This window comes from Prionailurus viverrinus, chromosome D1 (assembly GCF_022837055.1).
Source record: "Prionailurus viverrinus isolate Anna chromosome D1, UM_Priviv_1.0, whole genome shotgun sequence".
In the NCBI taxonomy this organism is placed as follows: domain Eukaryota; kingdom Metazoa; phylum Chordata; class Mammalia; order Carnivora; family Felidae; genus Prionailurus; species Prionailurus viverrinus.
In genome coordinates this window covers 58,931,994-58,957,061 of record NC_062570.1, presented here as the reverse complement: position 1 = coordinate 58,957,061, position 25,068 = coordinate 58,931,994, and the positions used below count along the sequence as shown (strand labels likewise).

At 36.1% G+C, this 25,068-nt stretch overlaps 1 protein-coding gene and 1 pseudogene across 3 annotated transcripts in view; one reads left to right on the top strand and one right to left on the bottom strand.

Moving 5' to 3' along the window:
• FCHSD2 (FCH and double SH3 domains 2) overlaps positions 1–25,068 on the bottom strand; it is a 302,796-nt gene that overhangs the window by 257,634 nt on the left and 20,094 nt on the right. The gene's annotated exons all lie outside the window — the stretch shown is intronic.
• LOC125147334 (uncharacterized) lies at positions 8,497–8,610 on the top strand (annotated as a pseudogene).

Below are 25,068 nucleotides of genomic sequence, written 5' to 3'. Positions count from 1 at the left end.
GGCTGGAGACCCACAAAGGAGCTGCTTTTAGGTCCAAAGGCCATCTGCTGCAGAATTCCCTTACCTGGGAAGGAAGCCAGTCTTTTGTTCTATTCAGGCCTTCAGCTGATTAGATGAGGCCCACCATATTAGGGTGAGCAATCTGCTTTATTCAAAGTCTACTGATTTAAATATTAGTCTCATACAAAAACATCTTCAGAAAAACATTCATATAATATTTGACACATGTCTGGGCACTGTGGCCCAGCCAAGTTGACATATAAATTAAAAATTACAGCCACATACTAAATGATTCCATTTTTATGAAATGTTGAGAGAAAGCAAATCCATAGAAATAAAAAGCAGATTAATCATTGTCATGAGCTTAGGGAAGGGGGTGAAATGGCAAGTGATTGCTTATTTGTATGGGGTTTCTTTCAGGGTAATAAAAATGTTCTGGAATAAGTGATGATACTTGTACAACACTGTGAATATACTGGAAACCACCTAATTGTATACTTTAAAATGTTAAAATAAGCATAACTTTCTGTTATGTTAATTTTACTTAATATTTGTTTTTTAAAGTTTATTTTATTTATTTTGAGAGAGAGAAAGCAGGGGAGGGGCAGAGAGAGACAGACACAGAATCCGTCAGTGCAGAGCCCAATGTGGAGCTCAAACCCACGAACGGTGAGATCATGACCTGAGCCTAAGTTAAGAGTTGGATGCTTAACAGACTGAGCTACTTAGGTGCCCCAATTTTACTTAACAAAATAACTTATTGATATTTCCTGTGAATAAGATCCTGTCAATAAGAATACATCTGTATTATGGCACATTGACCCACCAATGGCACTTTTCCATGGTACGTGACACTTTATATTGCTAATGTTCAGCATATAAATGAATATTTACATGGTACTGGCATCAAAAAAAAAAAAACCCACATGGGGGCACCTAGGTGGCTCAGTCAGTAAGCATCTGACTTCGGCTCAGGTCATGATCTCACGGTTCATGACTTCGAGTCCCACATCGGGCTCTGTGCTGACAGCTCAGAGACTGGAGCCTGCTTCAGATTCTGTGTCTCCTTCTTTCACTGCCCTTCCCCTGCTCACACTCTGTCTCTCTCTGTCTCTCAAAAACAAACATTAAAAAATAATAAAATAAAATAAAATAAATGAAATAAAATAAAATGACACATAGACCTACAACAGAATAGAGAGCCCAGAAACAAACCCATGTATATACAGTCAACTAATATTTGACAAGGGAGCCAAGAATACTCAATGGGGAAAGGACAGTGTCTTCAATAAATGGTAGTGAGAACACTATCCACATATAAAAGGATGACACTGGACCCCTATTTTATACCACTTACAAAAATTAACTCGAAATAGTTAACTGTAAGACCTGAAACCATAAAACTCCTAGAAGAAAACATAAGGTAAAACAGTTCCTTGACATTGGTCTTGGCAATAATTTCTTGGAAATGATACAAAATCACCAGCAGCAAAAGCAAAAATAAACAAGTTTTACTACATCAAACTAAAAACCTTCTGCACAGCAAAAGAAACAATCAACAAAATAAAAAGGCAACCTACAGACTGAGAGAAAATATTTACAAGCCAAATATTTGATAAGGTGTCACTATCCAAAATACATAAGAAACTCACAGAACTCAGTAGGAAAAAAAAATAATAATAACCCAATTAAAAGGGGGAAGAGGACCTGAAAAGACAGTTTTCTAAAGAAGACATACAAATGGTCAACAGGTACATGAAAAGGTACTCAACATCACCAATCATCAAGGAAACATAAATTAAAACCAAAATGAGATATTATTTCACACCTGTTCATATGGCAATTACCAAAAAGAAAAGAAACAAGTGTTGGCCAACGTGGAGAACACATAATCCTTAGGCACTGTTGGTGGGAATGTAAACTGGCGCAACCACTATGGGATACGGTATGGAGGTTTCTCAAAAAATTAAAAATAAAACTACCACATGATTCAGTAATCCCACTTCTGGGTTTGTATCTAAAGGAAATGAAATCAGTATCTTGAAAAGATATCTATATCCCTGTATTCAATATAGCATTATTCACAATAGCCAAGACATAGGAACAACCTAAGTGTCCACTGACAGAAAAATGAATTAAAAAAGCATGGTCTGTGTGTGCACGCACATGTGTGTATACATACATACACAAATATATACATATACACAATGACACACACAAAAAAGGAAATCTAGCCATTTGCAAGATCAATGGAAATTGAGGGCATTATACTAAGTGAAATAAGTCAGACAGAGAAACATGCTGTATGATCTCACTTATATGTGGAATCCAAAAAAGCTAAAAAATCACAGACAGAAACAGAATAGTCGTGGCTAGAGGATGGGGGAAATGGGGAGATGGTGGTCAAAAGGTACAAATCAATACAAGATGAATAAGTTCTGGGGTATATCATATAGTTCTAAATGTACATCAGAGTGGCTATAGTTAACAATTGTAGATTATACATTGAAAGTTGCTAAAAAAAAAAAAATAGACCTTAAATGTTCTTACCACACACACAAAAAAGTTAATTATGTGATATGATGGATGTGTTAACTAACCTATAGTGGTAATCATTTTGCAATATAGACATGTATTGAATCATCCCACTGTATACCTTAAGCTTATACAATGTTATATGTCAATTACATCTCAATATAGCAGGAAAAAAATGAAATTCAAATGAAATGCCTTAACCAAAAACTGTCAAGAAACTAGAAATAAAAAGAAACTTCCGGGGTTCCTGGGTGGCTGAGTCAGTTAAGGGTCTGAATTTTTATCTCGGCTCAGATCATGATCTCATTGCTCATGAGATCAAGCCCTGCAAAGGACTCTGCACTGACAGCGCAGAGCCTGCTTGGGATTTTCTCTCTCCCTCTCTCTCTGCTCCTTCCCTGCTCATGCACAAGCATGGCTCGCTCACTCTCAAAATACATAAATAAACTTAAAAAAAAAAAAAAAAAGAACCTTCCTAGACCTGATTAAGGGCATCTATTAAAACTCTACAGATAAAACATGTGCAGTCTCAATGATTTTGACCTAAGATTAGGAAGAAAGCAAAGAGATAGAAAGTAAGGATGTCCACTCTCATCACTTCCATTCACTAACTGGTACAATATGAAAGGGCAAGAAAAGGAATGAGGCATAAGAATTGGAAAGGAAAAAGTCAAACTATCTTTTTTTTAGATGACATGATTGTGTACAGAGAAAAAGAAATTTTTTTTACAGGGAAAATATTAAGAAATCCACAGAAAAGCTACTAAATTAGTAAATTTAGCTAGGTCACAGGATATAACCTAATATTCAATATTCACTTCCATATCAGCAATGAACAGTAAGAAAATGAATTTTTTCAATGCTCTATTTACAACAGCATCAAAAAATAAAATAAAATGTTTATGGATAAATTTAACAAATGACATGGAATACCAAGACACTGAAAAATGCAAAACACTGTGAAGGAACATTAAATATATTAAATAATAAATAAATGGAAAGATATCCTACGTTCATGGACTGAAAGACTTTTATGTTATTAAAATGACAGTTCTACTGGAACTGAAAAAGAGTCAATACAGTCACAATTAAAATCCTAGCAGGCCTTTTGAAGAAATTGACAAGTTAATAGTTAATAAGCTTTCTATTGAAAACAAAAAATCTAAAATAGCTAAAACACCTCTGAAAAAGAACAAGATGGGAAGATTTACATTACTTAATTTCAAGACTTACAATAAGACTATAGTTATCAAAACAGTGTGGTAGTGGCATGAAGATAAACAAATAGCTCAATGAATCAAAATAGTATCCATGAAAACACACACACACCCCAAGTGATTTTCAACAAAGATGCAAAAGCTAATTCAATGCAGCAAAGATAAGTTTGTCAACAAATGGTGATGGAACAATGAACTTGAAATGGATCGTGACACTAAATGTTAAGCAGGGCACAAAAAAGCAAAGAAAAATTTGATGAAGCAGATTTCACCCAAATTTGAACCTTTTATTCTTTGAAAGACACAAGTTAAGAAAATGACAAAGCAAGCCACACACTAGGAAGGAGAAAAAATTATCTTATAAAGGGCTCGCATAAATAACTCTTACAGTTCAACATTAAGAAGTCAAACAATCCAATTTTTATTTTATTTTTTCAAAAAAAAATTTTTTTAACGTTTATTTTTGAGATAGAGAGAGACAGAGCATGAACAGGGGAAGGTCAGAGAGAGGGAGACACAGAATCTGAAACAGGCTCCAGGCTCTGAGCTGTCAGCACAGAGCCCGACACGGGGCTGGAACTCACAAAGCACGAGATCATGACCTGAGCCGAAGTCGGCCGCTTAACCGACTGAGCCACCCAGGCGCCCCCAAACAATCCAATTTTTAAATATGGGCAAAAGATGTGAACTGGCATTTCACAAAAGAAACTATCTAAATGGTCAACAATAATGAAAAGATGTTTAACATCACTAGTCATTAACGAAATGCAAATTAAAATGACATACCACCAAACACCCCACTAGAATTACTGAAGTTAAGAACGCTAACAATATCAAGTGTTTATGAGGATATGGTACAACTGGAATGCTCATATACTGCTGACAGGAATACCAAATGGTACAGCTACTCTGAAAACATTTTGGCTGTTTCTTATCAAGTGAATACACATGTATTAAATAAAGGACCCAGCAATCACACTCTTAGGTATTTACTGAAGAGAAATGAAAACAGGTCCATTCAAAGGCTTGTACACAAATATCACAGCAGCCAAAAATGCAAACAGTTTGTAACAGCTAAAAACTGGAAACAATGAAATGCCCATCCACTGGTGAATGGATAAACAAACTGCAATATACCCTTACTATGGAAAACTACTTAGCAATAAAAAATGAATAAAATATTAAGATATGCAACAATATGAATCTCAAAAAACACTGCACTGAACACAAATTACACTGAATAAAATATGTTAAACACAAAAGTACCTACAGTATGATTCCATGTATAAGGAATTCTAGGAAAGACACAGATATAATGACAGAAAGAAGATCACTAGCTGTCTGCAGCTGGGGCATCAAAGGGCACAAGAAAATATTTTAAGCTGATGGAAATGTTCCGTATCTTGAGCGTGGTGGTGATAATTTAATTACATACAATTACTAAAAAAAATCAAACTATGTACGCTTGAAAATGATTTTTATTGCAGGCAAATCATACCTCAATAAAGTTGAAAGTAAATAAAACATAAAAGTGGAAAATAAATAAAAATTAAGTAACACCACTTCAGAATCTGCAAAAGACTGACATAAAAAATTTTTGGTTTATCATTTCTGAAAAGTCAAAGTGCTTCCATTGTTACAAGATTTGATTTCGAGTTAGTTTAGGATCATTGCCTGAACCTCTATGCTGGACCAAGTATCTGTCTGCTATATTCCCAAAGCATGTATCTGTCGTACTGCTAACTACATTACAGTGAAAATATCTCTGTATAATGCTAAGTGAAATACAACACTCAGAGATAGACAAACACCATATGATTTTCACTCACATGTGGAATTTAAGAAAGAAAACAAATGAGCAAAGGAAAAAAAGAGAGAGAGACAAACCAAGAAACAGACGCTTAACTAGAGAGAACAAACTGATGGTTACCAGAGGGAAGGTGGGTGGGGGAATAGGTGAAACAGGTGAAGGTGATTAAGAAAGGAGTGTACTTGTACACTGGGTAATGTATGGAAATGTTGAATCTATATTACACTATACTAATAGCATATGTTTTATATATTAATATATGATACTGTACTATATACTATCAGACAATTCTGTATATCTAAAACTAATACAACACTCTATGTTAACTTTATTGGAATTAAAATTAAAAAATAAATAAAATAGGGAATACATACGCAGAAAAAAAATACCTGCATTTGTGTCTATCTCTCTTACATATCTTTGTACCTCCAAGCATTAAGTTTGATGCCTGGTACGCAGATGCTCAATTAAACTGAAATGAATCTATATAGAACTTACACATAAACTACAGATACGTATACTTTTCAAGAAAAAAGTTAAGATATGCCAGAAAAGAAAAAAGGGCTTGTTAACATCAGCTTTCTTTACATTACTTTAGAGTGTACACAAATTTATTTTAGAGATTCATAAAATCTAATTATAACAAGCCATATTAATTTGACATGATATTCCTCTAAGAATCCCACAAATCAAGCAAATCCTCCTCCAGAGGTCTGTAAAAGCCTTTAAAAGTTCCCCTCATTAAAGTATCCTTTAGTTTTGTAATATCTGAAACAAGGTGCCAAATGTTCCAGTAAATACTACCAGTGCAAGTGCTAAGGCAAAAAGTATCAAGAAATGTTTTCTGTTACACAGCTTCAGAGGACCCAACAGTCACACTTTCCCACTATGCACAGAGCTCATCTTAAATGTAGGCTAGACTATGGGGCATCTGACTGGCTTAGTCCATGGAATGTGAGATTCTTGATCTTGGGGTTGTGAGTTCGAGCCCCATGTTGGGTGTAGAGATTACATAAAAAATGAAAATAAATGCAGGCTGTAATATAAGCACTAGTAGCTGCACTGTAATTCCAGTGCAGGTCAGTTGGCCTGCCATTTGGCATTAGTGAAAAACCCTCTGCACACTTTATACCTAGTACAATTAAATAACACACAACATGACACCATTTCACTCTACGTCTCCTAATCAGAAAAGACTGTACAAACTTACTAATGTAAGGCAAGAGAGTTGCAGTACTAAATGGTGAAATTCTAATATAGTTTAATTACATTTCAACAGAATACATTCATTTAAAAGCAGGCCAGCAATGGACTGAGCCACAGAGACTGACATGCAGCAACAATAATCCCTGTTAAGTAAAGCATTTCAAGATCTTCAGAGTCCTTTCCCATCTTATCCCCTCTGCCCTTCACAACAACCCTGTGAAACCAGAAAAGGCTATTTCCACCCCATAAATGAGGCAAGTTACAGACGAGAGCAATTTAAAAACACACACAATTGCTAGTAAGTAGTTCTGGTTAGGTCGGGGGAGAAACTGGGGAAAGAACCTAGAACCAATTTTATTTAAGACATTTTCCATGATAAATAATATGAAACTTGGTGATAAAAATGAAGCCAAGGATAAAGAGAATAAGGAAAATGAAACAAATAATCAATTTTACATTATTTCCATATTTTATTGCCTTCCCTTCCACTGTCTACAGTACACCCTCATATAAGACATCACCATATGCCTCACTAATCTCACTTCCCTAGAGAAGATCTCAGAAACAAAAATACAGTAGGGAAGTGGAAAGAGAATAGGTTAGGAGTCAGAGATCCTGAATTTTTCTAATCCTGGCTTTGGATAAGTATCTTCATCTCTTTGAGCAACAATTTTTACATCTGCAAATCACATATATCTTACTAGGTTGTTTTGAAGAGTAAGTGAAATAAATGGTTATAGAAGCACTTTGGGAAATGTAAAGAACTCAGCTAATGCTTATTATTAGGCTACAAATATGTGGTACAAAAATTCATAATAGGTGTCTTACAGAATTGTGTTAATAAATCCAAATTATTTTAATTATTTATAAGTTTTACACAATCATATATACAATCACTTTAAAAAAGATTTGTTGAGGGGCACCTGGGTGGCTCAGTAGGTTGGTGTCTGACATCAGGTCAGGTCCTGATCTTGTGGTTTGTGGGTACGAGCCCCGCATCGGGGTCTCTACTATCAGTGCAGAGCCTGTCTCAGATTTTCTGTCTCACTCTCTCTCTGTCCCTCCTTCTGTCTCTCTCACTCTCAAAATTAAACATAAGATTTTTTTTTAATTAAAAATTTTTGTTGACTGAATAGACTATTCCAGAATTAACAATAATTTTTAAATCTGTTAAGTCCAAATGAAGAAAATGCACTGTATTACAGAACTCTAAAATCTGACAAAGTATTTGGTAAAATAAGTACCTGTAAAGTTAGCTGGTAAAAGTAAGGCTTCGATCTTCACAGGATTCTCTACAAGCTAATATTTGCATCCAAACATTTCCAGAACTACTTAAAAATCATAAAATCAGAGAAATGAAAAACTTTAGACATCACGGAGAGAACACCTTTGATTCACAGAAAAAGTGACTGAGGCAAGAAAGAATTTTATACAATTTTCAAATTTCCCTTACTGGAGCTGGGAGTGTGTGGAAGAGAAGAACATCAAAAACAAAATGAAGCAAGAATTTCTTCCAGTTAGGGTCTTAAATCTGCATTCCCCTCATCAAAAAATCCTTGAGTACAGTAACAAGAAAACAGCTATAGGAAATTACTGAATTTCTGCAGAATTAAAAAATTTATGGCTAGAATACTACAATTCCAATCATAACACTGCCTAAGAATTTCTTACAGCAACAATAATCTTACAGGATTAATAAACATATTTATTTATAAATAAATATTGTGGATCACTTCTCAGGCTTTTGGCTGAAATCAAGTGTAGAATCTGTTCTTATCAATTTAATAAGTACTGTGGAAAATTTAAAAACTACCACTGGATATCCAGAACTCTGAACTTCTTATAGCCTAGTTCATAGATCTATTACTATTTACTGGAAAATCTGTATTTTTTTTTTTTTTTTTTTGTAGGCTTCATGCCTAGTGTGGATTCCAATGCTGGGCCTGAACTCATGACCCGGAGATCGAGAACTGGGCTAAGATCAAGAGTTGGACACTTAACTGACTGAACCACCCAGGCACCACTGGAAAATCTGTGTTCTTTTTTTTTTTTAATTTTTTTATTTATTATTTTTGAGAGAGTGAGTGGGGAAGGGGCGGGGGGGGGGGGGGGCAGGCAGTGCAGATAGAGGATCCAAAGCAGGCTCTGTACTGACAGCAGAGAGCCCGATGCAAGGCTTGAATTCATGAATCGTGAGATCACAACCTGGGCTGAAGTTGGACACTTACCCGACTGAGCCACCCAGGCGCCCCTGGAAAAGCTGTATTCTTAAAAGTGCTTTGTAATATTTCCCTAAAATTAAAACTTTATATATTTGAATACACACCTAATTTAAATCTAAAAAGTTTACTTTGGTCAACATTTGCTTTACACATGTCACATAAAACTGATAGAGCAAAGACGCAAACTGAGAGTGGTGTCTCCAGACACCACTTTTTAAGATAAGTAAGAAAGCAACAGTGGTCATCTCTGGATGACAGGACCACGGAGTGATTTTAACTTTCTGTGAACATTTTTCAACATGGAAGTACAACTAAAAATATAAACCCACATCCATGTAGTTACCACAAATGTTAAACTTACATTTTATTTGCTTCAAATGTATTTCGGGGAAATGTAATTGCACAATATACTAAAGTCTACCAGTTCTAGAACTGATCCACCTTCTCTTCTAAGAGACGACCAATACCATGTGCTTCCTACCCAAGTTTTTATACTTTAAATATACAGATTTCTACCAACAGTACATAGTATTTTGTCATTCTGCGACTTGGGTCTTTCCGGTAAATGTTAAGACTATGAGATCCACCCAAGAGATGTATTTCTTTCAATTGTTGCATTATATTTCATCATACATTTATACCACCATTCATTTATTCAGCCATCTCCCTAAAAAGCACTTTAAATTGTTACCCATTTTTTGCAATTATATTACAATTTGTTCAGTATTTTTATATAATATGCATATAATAAAATGCATAAATTTTATATATGTATTATGTGAGTTGTGACAAACATATACACCTGTGTAATCCAAATGCCTATCAAGATAGAGAATGACAGCATCATCCCAGAAAGTTCCTTCATGCCCTTCCTGGACAATTCCCTCTCATAACCTGCAGAGGAAACCACTGTATTGATTTCTTTTCCACCATAAATTAGTTTTGCCTATTTTTTTTTCATATTTATTTTGAGAGTGAGAGACAGCGTGAGCTGGGGAGGGGCAGAGAGAGAGAGAGAGAGAGAGAGAGAGAGAGAGAGAGAGGCAGGGAGGAGGGAGACAGACACGCAGAATCCAAAGCAGGCCCCAGGCTCCGAGCTGTCAGCACAGAGCCCGACGTGGGTCTCAAACTCACAAACGGTAAGATCATGACCTGAGCTGAAGTCAGACGTTTAACCAACTGAGCCACCCAAGTCCCCCAATTTTGCCTATTCTAATACTTAATGTAAATAAAATCATACAGTTTATCTCTTTATGTGGTTTTACTCAGAATGTTTTCCTTGTCCACATTGTTGTGTATATCCATAATTCACTTTTTTATTACTGAGTAATAAAATATGTAAAGCTTTATATATAGCATATATAAAGGTTTGTCTTTTATTTGGGGGGTGGTGTTTACCTCTTCATTACTGATTCCCATTCACTGCATTGTGATCAGAAAATATGATAATACAATAATGATGTTTGCAAACTTCTATTGAGCCCTTACCACATGGCAAGGCACTGTACTGAACTCTAACCCTCACAATAGCTCTGAGGAGCACACTATTATCATTTCCATTTTACAGATGAGAAACCTGAAGCACAGGAGGTTAGGTGACTCATCTAGGTCATACAGGTAAGGCAGAACCAGAATTTGGCTCCTGAGCCCTCTTAACCATGTACTACATAAAATGTATGGTATCATTTCCATGGAATTTGTTGAGACTTCCTTTATAAATAATTACATAATCTAGTTTTGTAACTGAAAAGTATATTCTCTTTATTAAATACAGAATTCCATATGTATGTAACTAAGCTTATTAATTATGGAATTCAAATCTTGTATATATTTTTATTTGAGATTAAAATCTCCCACTAGGACCACAGATTTGTCAATTTCTCCTTATAATTTTATAATTTGTACTCTTTTATGCTTATGTGATCTTCCAGGTGGATTATTCCATTTATCTTTAAGTATCTTTTTCCCTATTAATAAAAGTTCAATTCTACTTCATCTAATAAGGGAATATCATTTCTCCTTTTAAAAGTATTTTCTTCTTTTTAAAGATTTTTTTTTTTTAAGGCAATCTCTACAACCCATGTAGAGCTCAAACCTACAACCCTGAGATCAAGAGTCGCACGCCCTACTGACTGAGCCAGTCAGGCGCCCCTCTTTTTAGAAGTATTTTCTAACATATTTTACTGCTTTATTTTCAACTTTCAGTATCATTAGGTTTTTTACACATCATTAGGTTTTTTACATACTTGGTACATAAGAATATATCAACCTAGATATTAAATTTTTACATTAAAAAGAAGCAAAATTAAAAAACAAACAAGCTGGGGAGGAAGAGAATATTTGAAATTAACAAAGCAAACAGCCTAAAATATTAAAAAAAAAAAAAAAAACCTCTCAATAGTCACACAGATAATTCAACTATGGACATGAAATGGGCTGAATGTTGGTGTCCTTCCAAAATTCATACATTGGAATCTTAATGTCCAATTGATAGTATTAGTAGGTGGGGCCTTTGGAAGGCACTTAAGTCATGAGGATGGAACCCTTCACATAAATGCAAACTAGTGCCCATATAAAAGAGGTTCCAGAGAGATCCCTAACCCTTTCAGCCATTTGAGAACACAGCAAGAATGTACCAGCTATGACCAGGAAAAGGACCCTCAAGAGAGAACACAACCATGCCGCAACCTTGATCTTGGGACTTCTCAGCCTCCAGAACTATGAGCAATAAATTTCTATTGTTTATAGCTACCCAATCTGTGGAAATTTGTTATAGCAGCTCAAATGGATGAGGATGGGACAAATGATTAACAAAACATGCAAAATAATGTAAAATAGTCAAACAAGAAAAAAATCCAACCTTGCTAATAACCAAAGAAATCCAGATTTAAACAGTAATGCTATTGCCTATTAGAATGCCCAATATTAGAACAATACTAGAATAATGATACCGCATGCTGTGGCCATGTCTGGAAATAAGTACCTACACAGGGCAGGGGTATGCAATATGGCAGCAAGTATAAACAACCATTTAAACAGTATATAATGTTTGACCCATCAACTCTACTTCTCAAAATGTATCCTAAAAAGATAGTTACACAAATAAGAACATCAACCAGCATGTTACACTAAAAATTAGGTACTATAATGTAGTATAAACTCTTTAGATAAACAAAGGAAAATAGAACTTGAGCTTAACAACAATGGAGACTTTATTTTAAAATTTACTAAAAATTGATATGGTTAACGTCTCAATCGATTACAAATATTCCTTCAGCATCTATGTACCAGTCTATGAAATATACAAAGAGAAAAGACAGTCTTGCTCTCAAAAAACTCACAGTCTGGAAGGGAAAGTGTACACACAAACATACACACACAATATACAATACAATGAATGGTCTAACAGGACATTACAGGAGCACATAGAGTGAAAAACACAGGCTCCCCACAAAAGCTAAACTGGCACCTCCTCAAGCCAGTGTGTTGTTGTTATTCCATGTCTGTTTAGAAAATAGGCAGAATGCTGCCAAAAGGAGGGAGGGCAATGAATAAGCTGCAGAGCTCAGCACACACACATGCACCAAGAAAATTCTCCATTTCTCCTTTTTTTCCTCACATTTTTCCCAGAAGGAAGTTCTGGTAAATGCAATTTTCCCATTTCATACTTCAAGGACTGTTCTGTTATGCCCCACTTAAGCTAGGTAGTTTATTATTTCAACTCTGCACAGAGGAAGGATAACAAAAAAGGAATAAGAGAATAAAGGAGGAATAAAGAGAATAAAGAGGAATAAAGAGAATAAAGAGGAATAAAGTATTCTAAACATAAAATTTTAATAAAATATTTAAAAATGTAAAAATGTGATCTTGGACAAGTTAGTGAATCTCTTTGGGCTTAGGTTCCCTCACCTATATGAAGTGAATACCTACCTCTCAAGTGCTGAGATTTTTTTTTTTTTAACTTGTTTATTTTGAGAGAGAGAGATGGGGGGTGGGGGGCAGGCAGAGAGATAGAGGGAGAGAGAGAATCCCAAGCAGGCTCCACACTGTCAGCACAGAGCCCAACGAGGGGCTCAATCTCATGAACCATGAAATCATGACCTGAGTTAAAATCAAGAGTCAGACAGTTAACTGACTAAGCCACCCAGGCGCCCCTCAAGTTGCTCTGATTTAAATGAAATAATAGATGTTTAAGCACTTTATAAACAGAAAACCAACTTGTAAAGCTTAAAACAATAAAGTCTTAACAATTAACAATTAAGGACCAGGAAATGTCTGTATCTTTAGATACCCTGTGTGGGTGTGTGGATGGGTGTGATGTACAAAAATATTCACTGCAGCATTAACTAAAGTAAAATTTTGGAAACAAATATTGAACAATGGGTTAGATAAGTACTGGGTAAGCAAAAAATAAAACAACACTGTAAACAATAGTTATTATAACAGTGGTCCTCAAGCTTTAACATACATGAGAATCACCAAAAAGGACTTGTTAAATCACGGATTTCTAGGTCCCACTCCCAGAATGTATGATTCAGCAGGTTTGTGATAAAGCCCAAGAAACTGCACTTTTAACAAATTCCCAGTTGGTACTACTAATCCAGGCAACACACTTTGAAAATCAAAATATTATAAAACTACTCATCTGTCCTTATCTCACCAAAAACAAAAGAATAAGTTATATATTTATATATGTAGTTTTTTAATTATGCACATAAAAAGGGAGAAAAACACCTAATAACAAGCCAAACCACCACTGTCTTATTTGCCCAATACAGATGCATTAAAAGTAAAATAAACTTGAGGGGCGCTTGGGTGGCTCAGTTGGTTAAGCATCTGACTTCAGCTCAGTTCATGATCTCACAGTTCATGAATTTCAAGCCACTTGTTAGGCTCTGTGCTGACAGATCAGAGCTTGGAGCCTGCTTCGGATTCTGTGTCTCCCTCTCTCTCTGCCCCTCACCTGCTCGCACTCTGTCTCTCTCTCTCTCTCTCTCTCTCTCAAAAATATTTTTTTAAGTGAAATAAACTTGAAAAATTATTTCACTGACATTTTCAACTACAAAGACTCCACTGTTAATTTTTCAAGGTTGATTACCCAATTGATTATTTTATATATCTTGGAAATCCACCTCTCCTGCAGTATCTATTATCCAAGGAAATACTTCCTGGAATGCCTCAGTTAAGGAAGAAAGCCTGAAATGCATATTAAACTGGTAACTCTTAGAACAGCAGTTCTCATCCTTACTTACAAATGAGAATTACCAACTATGCTTTTAAAAATGCATGTGCGCAGGCCTCTCTCTCCAAATCTACCAGCTCTGAATCTCAAGAGAAGGACTAAGCATCTGCCGTGTTGTAAAGTACACAGGTGACTCTTATTTCTACAATGCATTTCTTGGCATCTACCTTTAATTAAAGCTATGTTTAATTCTGAGAATTCAAAATATTTCAAAGAAGACAATGTTATAACATTGTGATGGCAATATTCAGGAATCTGAAAAAGCTCTATCATCTTCCTCATCACATAACCATCCTTTCCTCTCCCACCCACTTTCCAACATCACAAAAGTTGGGGAATATCACCTCTCAGACTGATCAAATGCAGTCTAAATAAAGCTGCTTTTTCTCTAGTAAATGTATGTGCTGACCAACTGAGTTATTTTAATTGGGCATTTTTGAACTTCTTTGCCTTTCGCTCTTGATACACTACAAATAAAAAGAAATAATGTCCTCAAACTGAGTTACCTGGAAAGAGATAATTTTATCACAGAGAAACTGAAGTCAAGTTTGTCATAATAGGCCTTAAGATAAAGAGAGTCACAAGACATCTTCCAAAGCTTTTTATCATAACATCCTTCAAAGAGTATTTAGGTCAAGTTAGTAAACATTTCATGATGATAGAAGATTACTATGTCCTTTCATTTTTCAAAAGTATTGAGATCATGGCACGCACGCGCACACACACACACACACACACACACACACACACAAAGACCTGGGGGAGATAAAAGACCTAAAGCCGTATTATCAAGTAAAAAAAATTACAGGGCGCCTGGGTGGCTCAGTTGGTTAAGCGTCCAGCTCAGGTCTGATCTCACTGTTGGTGAGTTTGAGCCCCTCATGAGGCACTGTGCTGACAGCTCTGAGCCTGGAGCCTGCTTCAGATTCTGTGTCTCCCTCTCTCTCTGACCCTCTCCTGCTCACACTCTGTGTCTCTGTCTCTCAAAAACAAATAAACATTAAAAAAATATTTTTAAAAAGATTAGTCGGTATTCATCAAGTTGCCAAAATCATCTTGTCAGGAGATCTGTGTAATCAAGTTCACCTTTGAACACCATGACTTTAAAAGTTTTCATCTATGATATATCAAGTTTAAGACCCAAATAAGGATGCCAAGTTTTCTTTGCCAGGAAAAAAAGTCAGAGACATTTATTAGTCAGATAATCTTTTATTAAAGTGGAACACACATTCCTTCGAGATCCTGGCAGAAAACATATCAAACATTTTAATCAAATGAAAATTTTTGCTATTTCTATAGAATGCACGTAAAAGTTAACACATAATTTTTTACTACATTACTTGTCTTTAAAAATCTTTACTGCAAGAAACATCTTATTCTTTATCCTTGAATTACACTGTACATTTAAAAGATATATCATAAAACTTTCACAGCCTTCTGCCTGGCAGAGTTACATAAAAATAAACTCTGAGGTCTTTTTTCTTGCTTTCTCTTTCTTTACAATGTTACTGATGTATAACATACAGGAGGTTTGAAGAGTTTTAATATATGTGTACTAAAATATCAAGACTAGACAAAACACCCCACACTGACAAAACATGCATTGTCAAATCCATTTTTTAAATTTTAACAAAGTATTATAATTTGTTACTATTATTCTTTATATTGTTATAAACTACTTAACTCTGAAAATCTGGTATTTTTCTGCAAGTAAATTTAGCATTATTATTCTCTTCAGAAAAATATCTGTCCTCATCTATATAGCTATACAAAATGAAGCAATGTAATTCGCTAACAGCAGTTTATTTTTTAGGTAAGAAACATTTCAATAACTTTTGTAACTTACTGATTTCAAACATGTCAAGAATTATTTTTTATTACAGTGAGTTTACTAACTAATATAAAGTATTTTCATTCACCCAAAATAAGCTGATTCTAAGCTATTTGTGGAGTATATTTTATTTTAGGTACACAGCCAAAAAGTTAAAAATAAACATAGTTAGGTGGTCAGAATAGCAAGACAAGCTATTCAGAAACTATTACATCCTTCATTCAGTTATCACAAAACTGCCTGATCTTAATTTACATTTAAAAAAAGACAGAAAAGGCATTTTTGACTATGGAAGTATCTCAAAATATAACCTAAACCTGATATAATTATCAGAAGAGCTAAGAGATTCCCTAGAAGTTCAGTGTTTCACACAATCCTTCAACAAGCCTGGATCTGAAAAAAACATGAAACTCCAGATCACATATCTTCTTCCACTCCTACACTAATCAGCCAGACTCAAAGATGTGCAAGGCATTGAATCTTACACCCCTTCTTTGGTATCTATTCTAAGTAGTAGTTCTTGAAACAAGATACCATACTCCGACCACAATGCCTGGACATGGTAGGCACTGAAAATAGTGTACCCCCAATTATTTAAAATAATCCTAAGTGAAAGACATCTGTTTTCTAACTTTCAAAAAAACTGAGTCCAGCTATAAAAACCAGGGAAAAGATGGTCCTATGTTCCGTGGATTCCTACCAAGATCTAATAAAGGCTAAGAAAATATACATAGAAATACTGTGAAAATTTCACTCAATTTCAACTGTTATTATCAAACGCCTTTAAAAACAGTTTTCAATGAGAGAAAGAACTTAAATTTTAAAAGTCAGGGATACACCCAGGTTCAAATGTAGTTCTTCCATTTCTTAGTTCTGATCGTGGGCAAGACACTTAACCACTACGAGCCTCAGTTTCCTCATCTATAAAATGGGAATAATAATAACAACAATTGTAATTATAGAATACATTGCTGCTGGGAGGCTCTGAGATATAATTAATGTTCAACAAGTGTGGACAAGGATGTGGAGAAATCAAACCCTCACAGATTGCTGGTGAGAATGAAAAATGGTATAGTCCCTTTGGAAAACAGTCTGGCAGTTCCTTGAATAAACACAGACTTAATATATTACTCAGCAATTCCACTCCTAGGCATATACCCAATAAAAATGAAAACATATGTACATTAAAAAATTTGTACATGAATGTTCATAAAAGAGTTATTCATAACAGCCAAAGTGAAACAACCCAAATGTCCATCAACTGATGAATGGGTTAATAAAATGTGGTATATCTAAGTACTGGAATATTATTTAGCAATAAAAAGGAATAAAGTACTGATAGATGTTACAACACTGAAGAACCTTGAAAAAATTATGCTAAGTAAAAGAAGCCAACTGCTTCCATTTACATGAAATATCCAAAACAAGTAAATCTATGGAAAGCAATTAGTGGTTGCCTAAGGCTGGGCAAATGCGGGGGAAGGGGAAGGGGAAGGGGAAGGGTAATGGCTAAAGGGTATGGGGTTTCTTTTTGTGGTAATGAAAATGTCCTAAAATTGATTGTGGTAATAGATGCACAATTTTGAATATACTAAAATCCCCTGGATTATACACTTTAAATGAGTGAATTACATGGTTTAAGAATTATATCTTAATAAAGCTGTTAAAAAATTCCCATGCTACAGAATACATTTATACATGGAATATCCAAACTCCTACATCTAAAAGCACAAGATTAATTAGGATTACACAGATATTAAACATGCATAAATAGATAATCTTACGTATTTAAATACAGTTAAGTATCTTCCTCTAACACATCTGAGAAATGGACTTTTCCTAGACATGATGAAGTAACTGGTACCAGACTAGCCCTCCTCGAGTGACAGCTATAAAACTAGACAAAACATATGACTCTACTATTTTCAGGAGTGAAACAACTGGCAGTACAGGAGATGTGTACAACATCTGCCCCAGCTTTCCGCCTGGGAAACTTTCCCAACTGCATCACAGGGAGGTGAAGTCTATGCCAAGCATAACGGTCTCACCAAACTGAGATGCAGGAATCAGAGTCCTGGGCTAGTGGAGTGGCTAGACTTTATAGAGGACAGGATACTGGAGAACAGGCAACAATGCAGAAGGGGTGGTCCCAGAAATCTGCATGGCGGTTCCTTGGGCATCTTTGGCTGAGTACCAAGCTACATATAAGCCAGAGTGAGTCTCCATGAGAATTACTGTTGCAGGCCTGAGAGCTGAACAGATACCAGAAGCTGCACACTGCTGGGAAACATCAGAATTGTAGTTCAGACAGAATGGAGACATTTCTGCACACCTTGGGCACTCAGGCTTTCAGTGGAAATGCCAAATTTCAACACTCTTTAAAGAAAGACAACACAATTGAGACTTCCTATAATGTACCATCCACAAAATCCAAATCAAAACTTACTAGATATGCAAATAAGCAGGAAAGCGTGACCCATAATGAGGGAGTGGAGGGAAGCAATCAACAGAAACAGACCACAATATGACTCCAGTGTTGCGAACAGCAGGCTAGAGCTTTAAAATGGTGATTATAAATATGTTCAACCACTTAAAGGTACACTATCAAAAATGAAAACTTCACCAGATAGACTTAAAAATAGACTAAAAATTACAGAAGAGGGGCACCTGGCTGGCTCAGTCAGTAGAGCATGTGAGTCTTGACCTTGGGGTTGAGAGTTCAAGCCCCACATTGGGGGGTAGAGATTACTGAAAAATAAAATCCTAAAAAATAAAAATGAAAAAGGGGTGCCTGGGTGGCTCAGTTGGTTGAACGTTCAACTCGATTTTCGCTCAGGTCATGACCCCAAGGTGCTGGGATTAAGCCCTGCATCAGGCCCTGCACTGAGTGTGGAGCCTGCTTGAGATTCTCTCCTGCCTCCCTCTGCCCCTGTCCCCTGCTTGCTGTCTGTCTCTAAAATAAAAAGAAAAAAAATTTTTTTATTAAAAACAAAATTTTGGGGCCCCTGAGTGGCTCAGTCGGTTAAGCAGCCAACTTCGGCTCAGGTCATGATCTCACGGTCAGTGAGTTCGAGCCCCGCGTCGGGCTCTGTGCTGACAGCTCAGAGCCTGGAGCCTGTTTCAGATTCTGTGTCTCCATCTCTCTGACCCTCCCCCATTCATGCTCTGTCTCTCTCTGTCTCAAAAATAAATAAACGTTAAAAAAAATTTTTAAGGAAAAAAATTACAGAATAAAGAACCAATGAGCCAGAAAACAGATCAACAGGAACTATTCACTCTGAAGAACACAGATTATTATCAGACAGTTTAATATATGCATATCCTTGGAATCCAAAAACGGAAAAAGAAAATAGGGCAGAAAAAAAATTTGAAGAAATAACGGCCCCAAATTTCCCTGATTTGTTGATCCCAAAAGCTCAGTGAACCCCCAGCAAAGTAATAAAAAGATACATTAGTCACATCACATTCAAACTGCAAAAAAAACAAAGATAAAGAAGAATGACACTATCAGAGAGGAAAAAAGGTACATTACACAGAGGAAAACAAGTATATAAATATGTGTGTGTGTGTGTGCGTGTGTGTATATATATATGGTTTCTCATAAGAAACAGTAAAAGCCAGAAGACAATGGGGTGACCCAACTGTCAACACAGAATTCAAGATCCTGCGAAAATTACCTTCCAAAAATGAAGGTGAATAAAGAAAAATAAAATAAAGACATTTTCAGACGAGTGAAAGTTAAGAGAACTGTCACCAGTAGAACTGCACTAGAAATGCTGAAGGAAGTTCTTCAGCCCAAAAGGAAATGATACCAGATGGAAACTCAAACCTATGTGGTCTGAGGAAGGAAAGAAAAGTCAAAATTGGTAAATATAAAAGACTTTTTTCTAGTCTTAATCTCTTCAAAAGATAAGTGTGTTTAAAGAAAAACTAACATATCATGGCATTTATAAAGTACGCAGCATAGGGGTGCCTGGGTGGCTCTGTCAGTTAAGTGTCCTACTTCGGCTCAGGTTATCATCTCATGGTTCGGGAGTTAGAGCCCCACATTGGGCTCTGTAGTGTTAGCACAGAGCCTGCTTCGGATCCTCTGTCCCCCTCTCTGTCCCCCCTGCTCACTTGCACTCCCTCTCTCTTTCTCTCTCAAAAAATAAATAAACTTAAAAAATAAATAAGGTATGCAGCACAAAGTCTGGAATGAAGTAATCAGAACTGGACCTGTGAGTGTCTTAGGTGGAATGGTACAATATTAATTCCAAGTATACAGTGATGAATTAAAGATGCATGGTGTAACACCTTGAACAACCACTTGAAAAACAGAAAGACGTCCAGCTAAAAATGCAAGAGAAGAAAAAGCAGTATTAAATATTCAATTAACTCAATATAGCTGAGGAAACTATTAAAACACCTCTATAATGGGGCGCCTGGGTGGCGCAGTCGGTTAAGCGTCCGACTTCAGCCAGGTCACAATCTCGCGGTCCGTGAGTTCGAGCCCCGCGTCAGGCTCTGGGCTGATGGCTTGGAGCCTGGAGCCTGTTTCCGATTCTGTGTCTCCCTCTCTCTCTGCCCCTCCCCCGTTTATGCTCTGTCTCTCTCTGTCCCAAAAAAATAAATATTGAAAAAAAAAATTAAAAAAAAATACCTCTATAGTAAAACAGAAAACAATTCCCCCATGGAAAGAGTTGACTAATAATGCAAAATACATACTACCACAGAAATAATATTTTTAATTATGACTATAATGTAAAACCTTTGGATAAAGTTAGCTAAAATAAAATTTGAGGCTGGACAGGAATCTAACCACCTAATATGTGTACTTGTTTTGGAATAAAACAATTCCATAATACAGAAAGAAAGAAACACAGTAGTACACAGAGACTATTTCCCCAACTCCAAACTACAACCAGGTGAAGACAAGTCATTTTATGAAAATAAGTTTATATATCAAGTATTCTTAATATTTGTAGTATTCTTAATATTAGAAATAACCTGCAAAGTGTGTTAACATAAAATACAGAAGTAACTTCACTAAAAACTAAAAGCCAAATGTTTACCAATACTAAATCATTTAATTTTAGTTTTGAGAGTAGGTAGGATTCACACAGTTCAAAATTCAAAACATACAAAAAAAGGTATACAATAAAAAGTCTCTGCCTCTAATCCCTATTCTCCAGCCAGCATTGGGGAAAAACAAATACCACTAAAATATAATCAAGGGATATATGCTCCCAATTGTTTCCTTTGGAGCCACAGACATGGTGACACTTTTCATAATACCAGAAATAACATTTTCTTTTTGAATTGGGATTATGTCAAAGTTCACAAAACAGAAAACATCTGGATGACAAGACACTCCTATGTGAATGCCAAAAAAAAAAAAAAAAAAAAGATCAAATGGAATGTTAAAATAAAGCATGACCAAGGAATACTGTGAAGACACAATGAGATGAAATAAAAATACCAGCCAAAGTTTTATTAAGTTAGCCCTGACCAACGCATGACAGGAAATCTGTAGCAATGGAACAAAAGAGAGGGTTACAAGTTTCTGTGCCTAATTCCCAAATTAGTCACTGAAGAATAGACAGCACAAACCAGACTCAGAAACTAACTCTTGCTCATGCATCAGATCATTCCTGAAGACTGACACCAATAAAACAGAACGGCATCTGCAGGATTCAAATGAACATTCAAAAAATTTACAAAGAAAAACATCAACTTACCATCACAGGCTTCTTCCAGTACTTTGTATTTCCAAGACTGAATTTCCAATCCTCAATCATTAAGGGGCAAATTATTCAGCTAGGAGTAATTCTAGCTCTTTTTTGTCCTTCCCTGCTTTCATTTTAGCCACTTCACTACTTACTAATGCTTTCACCTTAGAAGTAAAAATAGTTCAGCAAAAAACAAAACAAAAACAAAAACAAAAACCAACTGCCTGGGAGGCCCTTAGACCACCATTTCTCTACATATCAGAAGACCAAAAGAGGCAAGATATTTAATCACTCCTGTATCGCTGAGAATCCTAAGAGGCCACAGGCCTATCGGACCATTACCTATGGCAAATACAAAAACCTACTCCTGACCTAAAGACACTGATTTCAAAAGGAGTTGGTAGGAGGGGATACAAGCGGTTCTAGTCTGTTTGGGACATCTGGAAATCCAGCTACATCTTTCACAATTAAACCCCAACACATTTTTTTACACTTTTATGGGAAACACTAGAAGTAAATTAGAAACGGGTCCCTGTGACAAACAGGGCAAAACAGTAATGTGGCAAAAGCCATATTACTGCCACCAATACCTTACTTCTTGCTGGCAAAGACCACCTCTCCAAGAATATAATCATATTCCCAGCCTCCTTTACAGCTAGGCATGAACAAGCAAATGAGGCAGACTCAGCCAATAAAACATAAGAGAAAGTCTATTCAGATCATTTCTGGTAGAAATGACCTTCTCCAGAGGAAATAAAGAAGGGAGGAAGGCAGAGAAAATTTCCATAAACTGTTCTTCCCTCCCCATCCTCCACTAACACTGTTGTCTTGAGATTATTATGCTTGGAGTTGCAGAAGCCATCCAGCAATCACGAGAAGAATCATTACTGACAGAGAAAAATGGAAGGAAACTAGGACTACTGAACTTGGTGAAAGAAATTCTTTAGAATTATTTGAACAATTTATCTTTGAGGCTCATTACATTTTTTAACCCACAAGTTAACTTGTTAGGGATGAGTAAGTCACAGACTATAATTCTGAGTTGATGTTCTCAATTACTTAACAAAATTACAATCCACATGCATTTACTTAACATCTATTATGTTCCACATACTATGCAAGAGAGCTTTTATATGCGTTACTTTTGTTTTAATTATCAAAATAATCCCATAAGATACTATAATTATTACTTATTTACAGATAAGATACATGAGGCTCAGAGAAGTTTAAGTGACCTGTGGTGACTTAAGGCCAAAGTCACACAGTTAATAAGAGATTAAGATTAGGATTCACACTCAGGTTGTATGCCTCTAAATTTGTGCTTATTCTAATATATCACAGCTATCCTACCACAAAGATCACCTTTACCATCCCTCATATTTACATATCTGGGTACGGTTAAAAAAAACAAATTAAAAAAAAAGTGCACACAAAAATTCTTCTAACACTTCTATTTTTAACCCAAGTGGTGGGTAACTTTCATTACTAGGCCTTAGTTTAATTCCATGTGTCTCATGAAAGTATCCCCTGTTCAAATCTATAAATGTGAACTCCGGCTGTGGGTTGCAACGGCCATCCCATCCAGAAACAAATCTTCACATTTTAGGAGCATATAAGGACCTATGGACAATGAATGGCTTATGAGTTCATAAACCATTAAATAGCAACAGGAAAAGGTATTGTTAAAACCCTGACTCTTTCAAGTAAGCAGTGGTCTGTGACAAAAAGTTTTAGTAAATAGACTCTCAAATTATATTTTCCTATTTCCTCCTCTGCCTAGTTTGTACCTCCTACTCTTAGTCTCCCCTCCAGAACTGACCATATTGTGGAAGTATATATTAAAAACATAAATTCATTTAGTCAGTTGAAGTTCCATGCTATCCTTTCATTTTAAAATGAGGTACTCTTGGGACACCTGGGTGGCTCAGTCAGTTAAGCATCCAACTTCAGCTCAGGTCATGATCTCACAGCTCATGAGTTCAAGCCCCACATCTGGCTCTGTGCTGACAGCTCAGAGCCTGGAGCCTGCTTTGGATTCTGCGTCTCCCTCTCTCTCTCTGCCCCTCCCTTGCTCCGCGCTCTGTCTCTCTCTCCGTCTCAAAAATAAATAAACATTAAAAAGATAATAATAAATAAATAAATAAATAAATAAATAAAATGAGGTACTCTTTTTTCTTCTTTTCATTCAAAAAAATGTTTTAATATATTTTTTTTAATGTTTATTTATTTTTGAGAGAGAGAGACAGAGCATGAGCGGGGGGACAGGCAGACAGAGATGGAGACACAGAATCCAAAGCAAGCTCCAGACTCTGAGCTGTCAACACAGAGCCTGATGCGGCACCTGAACCCATGAGCTGTGAGATCATGACCTGAGCCAAAGTCAGATGCCCAACCAACTGAACCCACCACAGGCACCCCAAAGATTTTTTTAATATTTATTTTTGAGAGGGGGGAGGGGCAGAGAGAGGGGGTGGACAGAGGATTCAAAGCAGGCTCTGTATTGACAGCAGAGAGCCCAATGGTGGGGGGCGGGGGGGGGAGGGCTCAAACTCACAAACTGAAATCATGACCTGAGCCGAAGTCAGATGCTTAACCAACAGAGCGACTCAGGTGCCTCTCAAAGAAACGTTAAGTATGGTCCCACTTGATCTTTTTCCCTGCAGCCCTACTTTTTTTTAATGTTTATTTACGTTTGAGAGAGAGTGCACAAGCGGGGGAGAGGCAGAGAAGGAGGCACAGGTTCTGAAACAGGCTCCAGGCTCTGAGCTGTCCGCACAGAGCCTGACGTGGGATTCGAACTCATGAACATCACAGAGCCTGACGTAAGCCGAAGTCAGATGCTTAACTGACTGAGCCACCCTTGCAGTCCTATTTTTAAAAATGCTCCCTCTCACGATTTACATCATTTTTAAGTTCTCATTTGAATTGAATTCAAATTCAATTGAATTCAATTCTCTGAATTGAAAAGCAATATGATTTTGAATGAATGAAAAAAAAGACCTGGGTCCAGTATCTGATCTGCTACTTCCAGTTTTCATCATATTAAAAAATACACATTCCAAGACACCTTAATGTTTCACTAAGAAAAAATGCTGCCAACTAAATTGATTCAATACCCTAACACTTACAATTTTTATTTATACTTATTAAAAGAGTGCTTTTAAGCTTATTTAGTCAGATTTTTAGGATAATTTGTGAGTAATTTTAAAAAGATAAAATAAATTGGTGCATGAACTGGTCACACTCGGAGTCAAGATCTTCTGAATCACTTTTTTGAATCAGTCACTGATAACC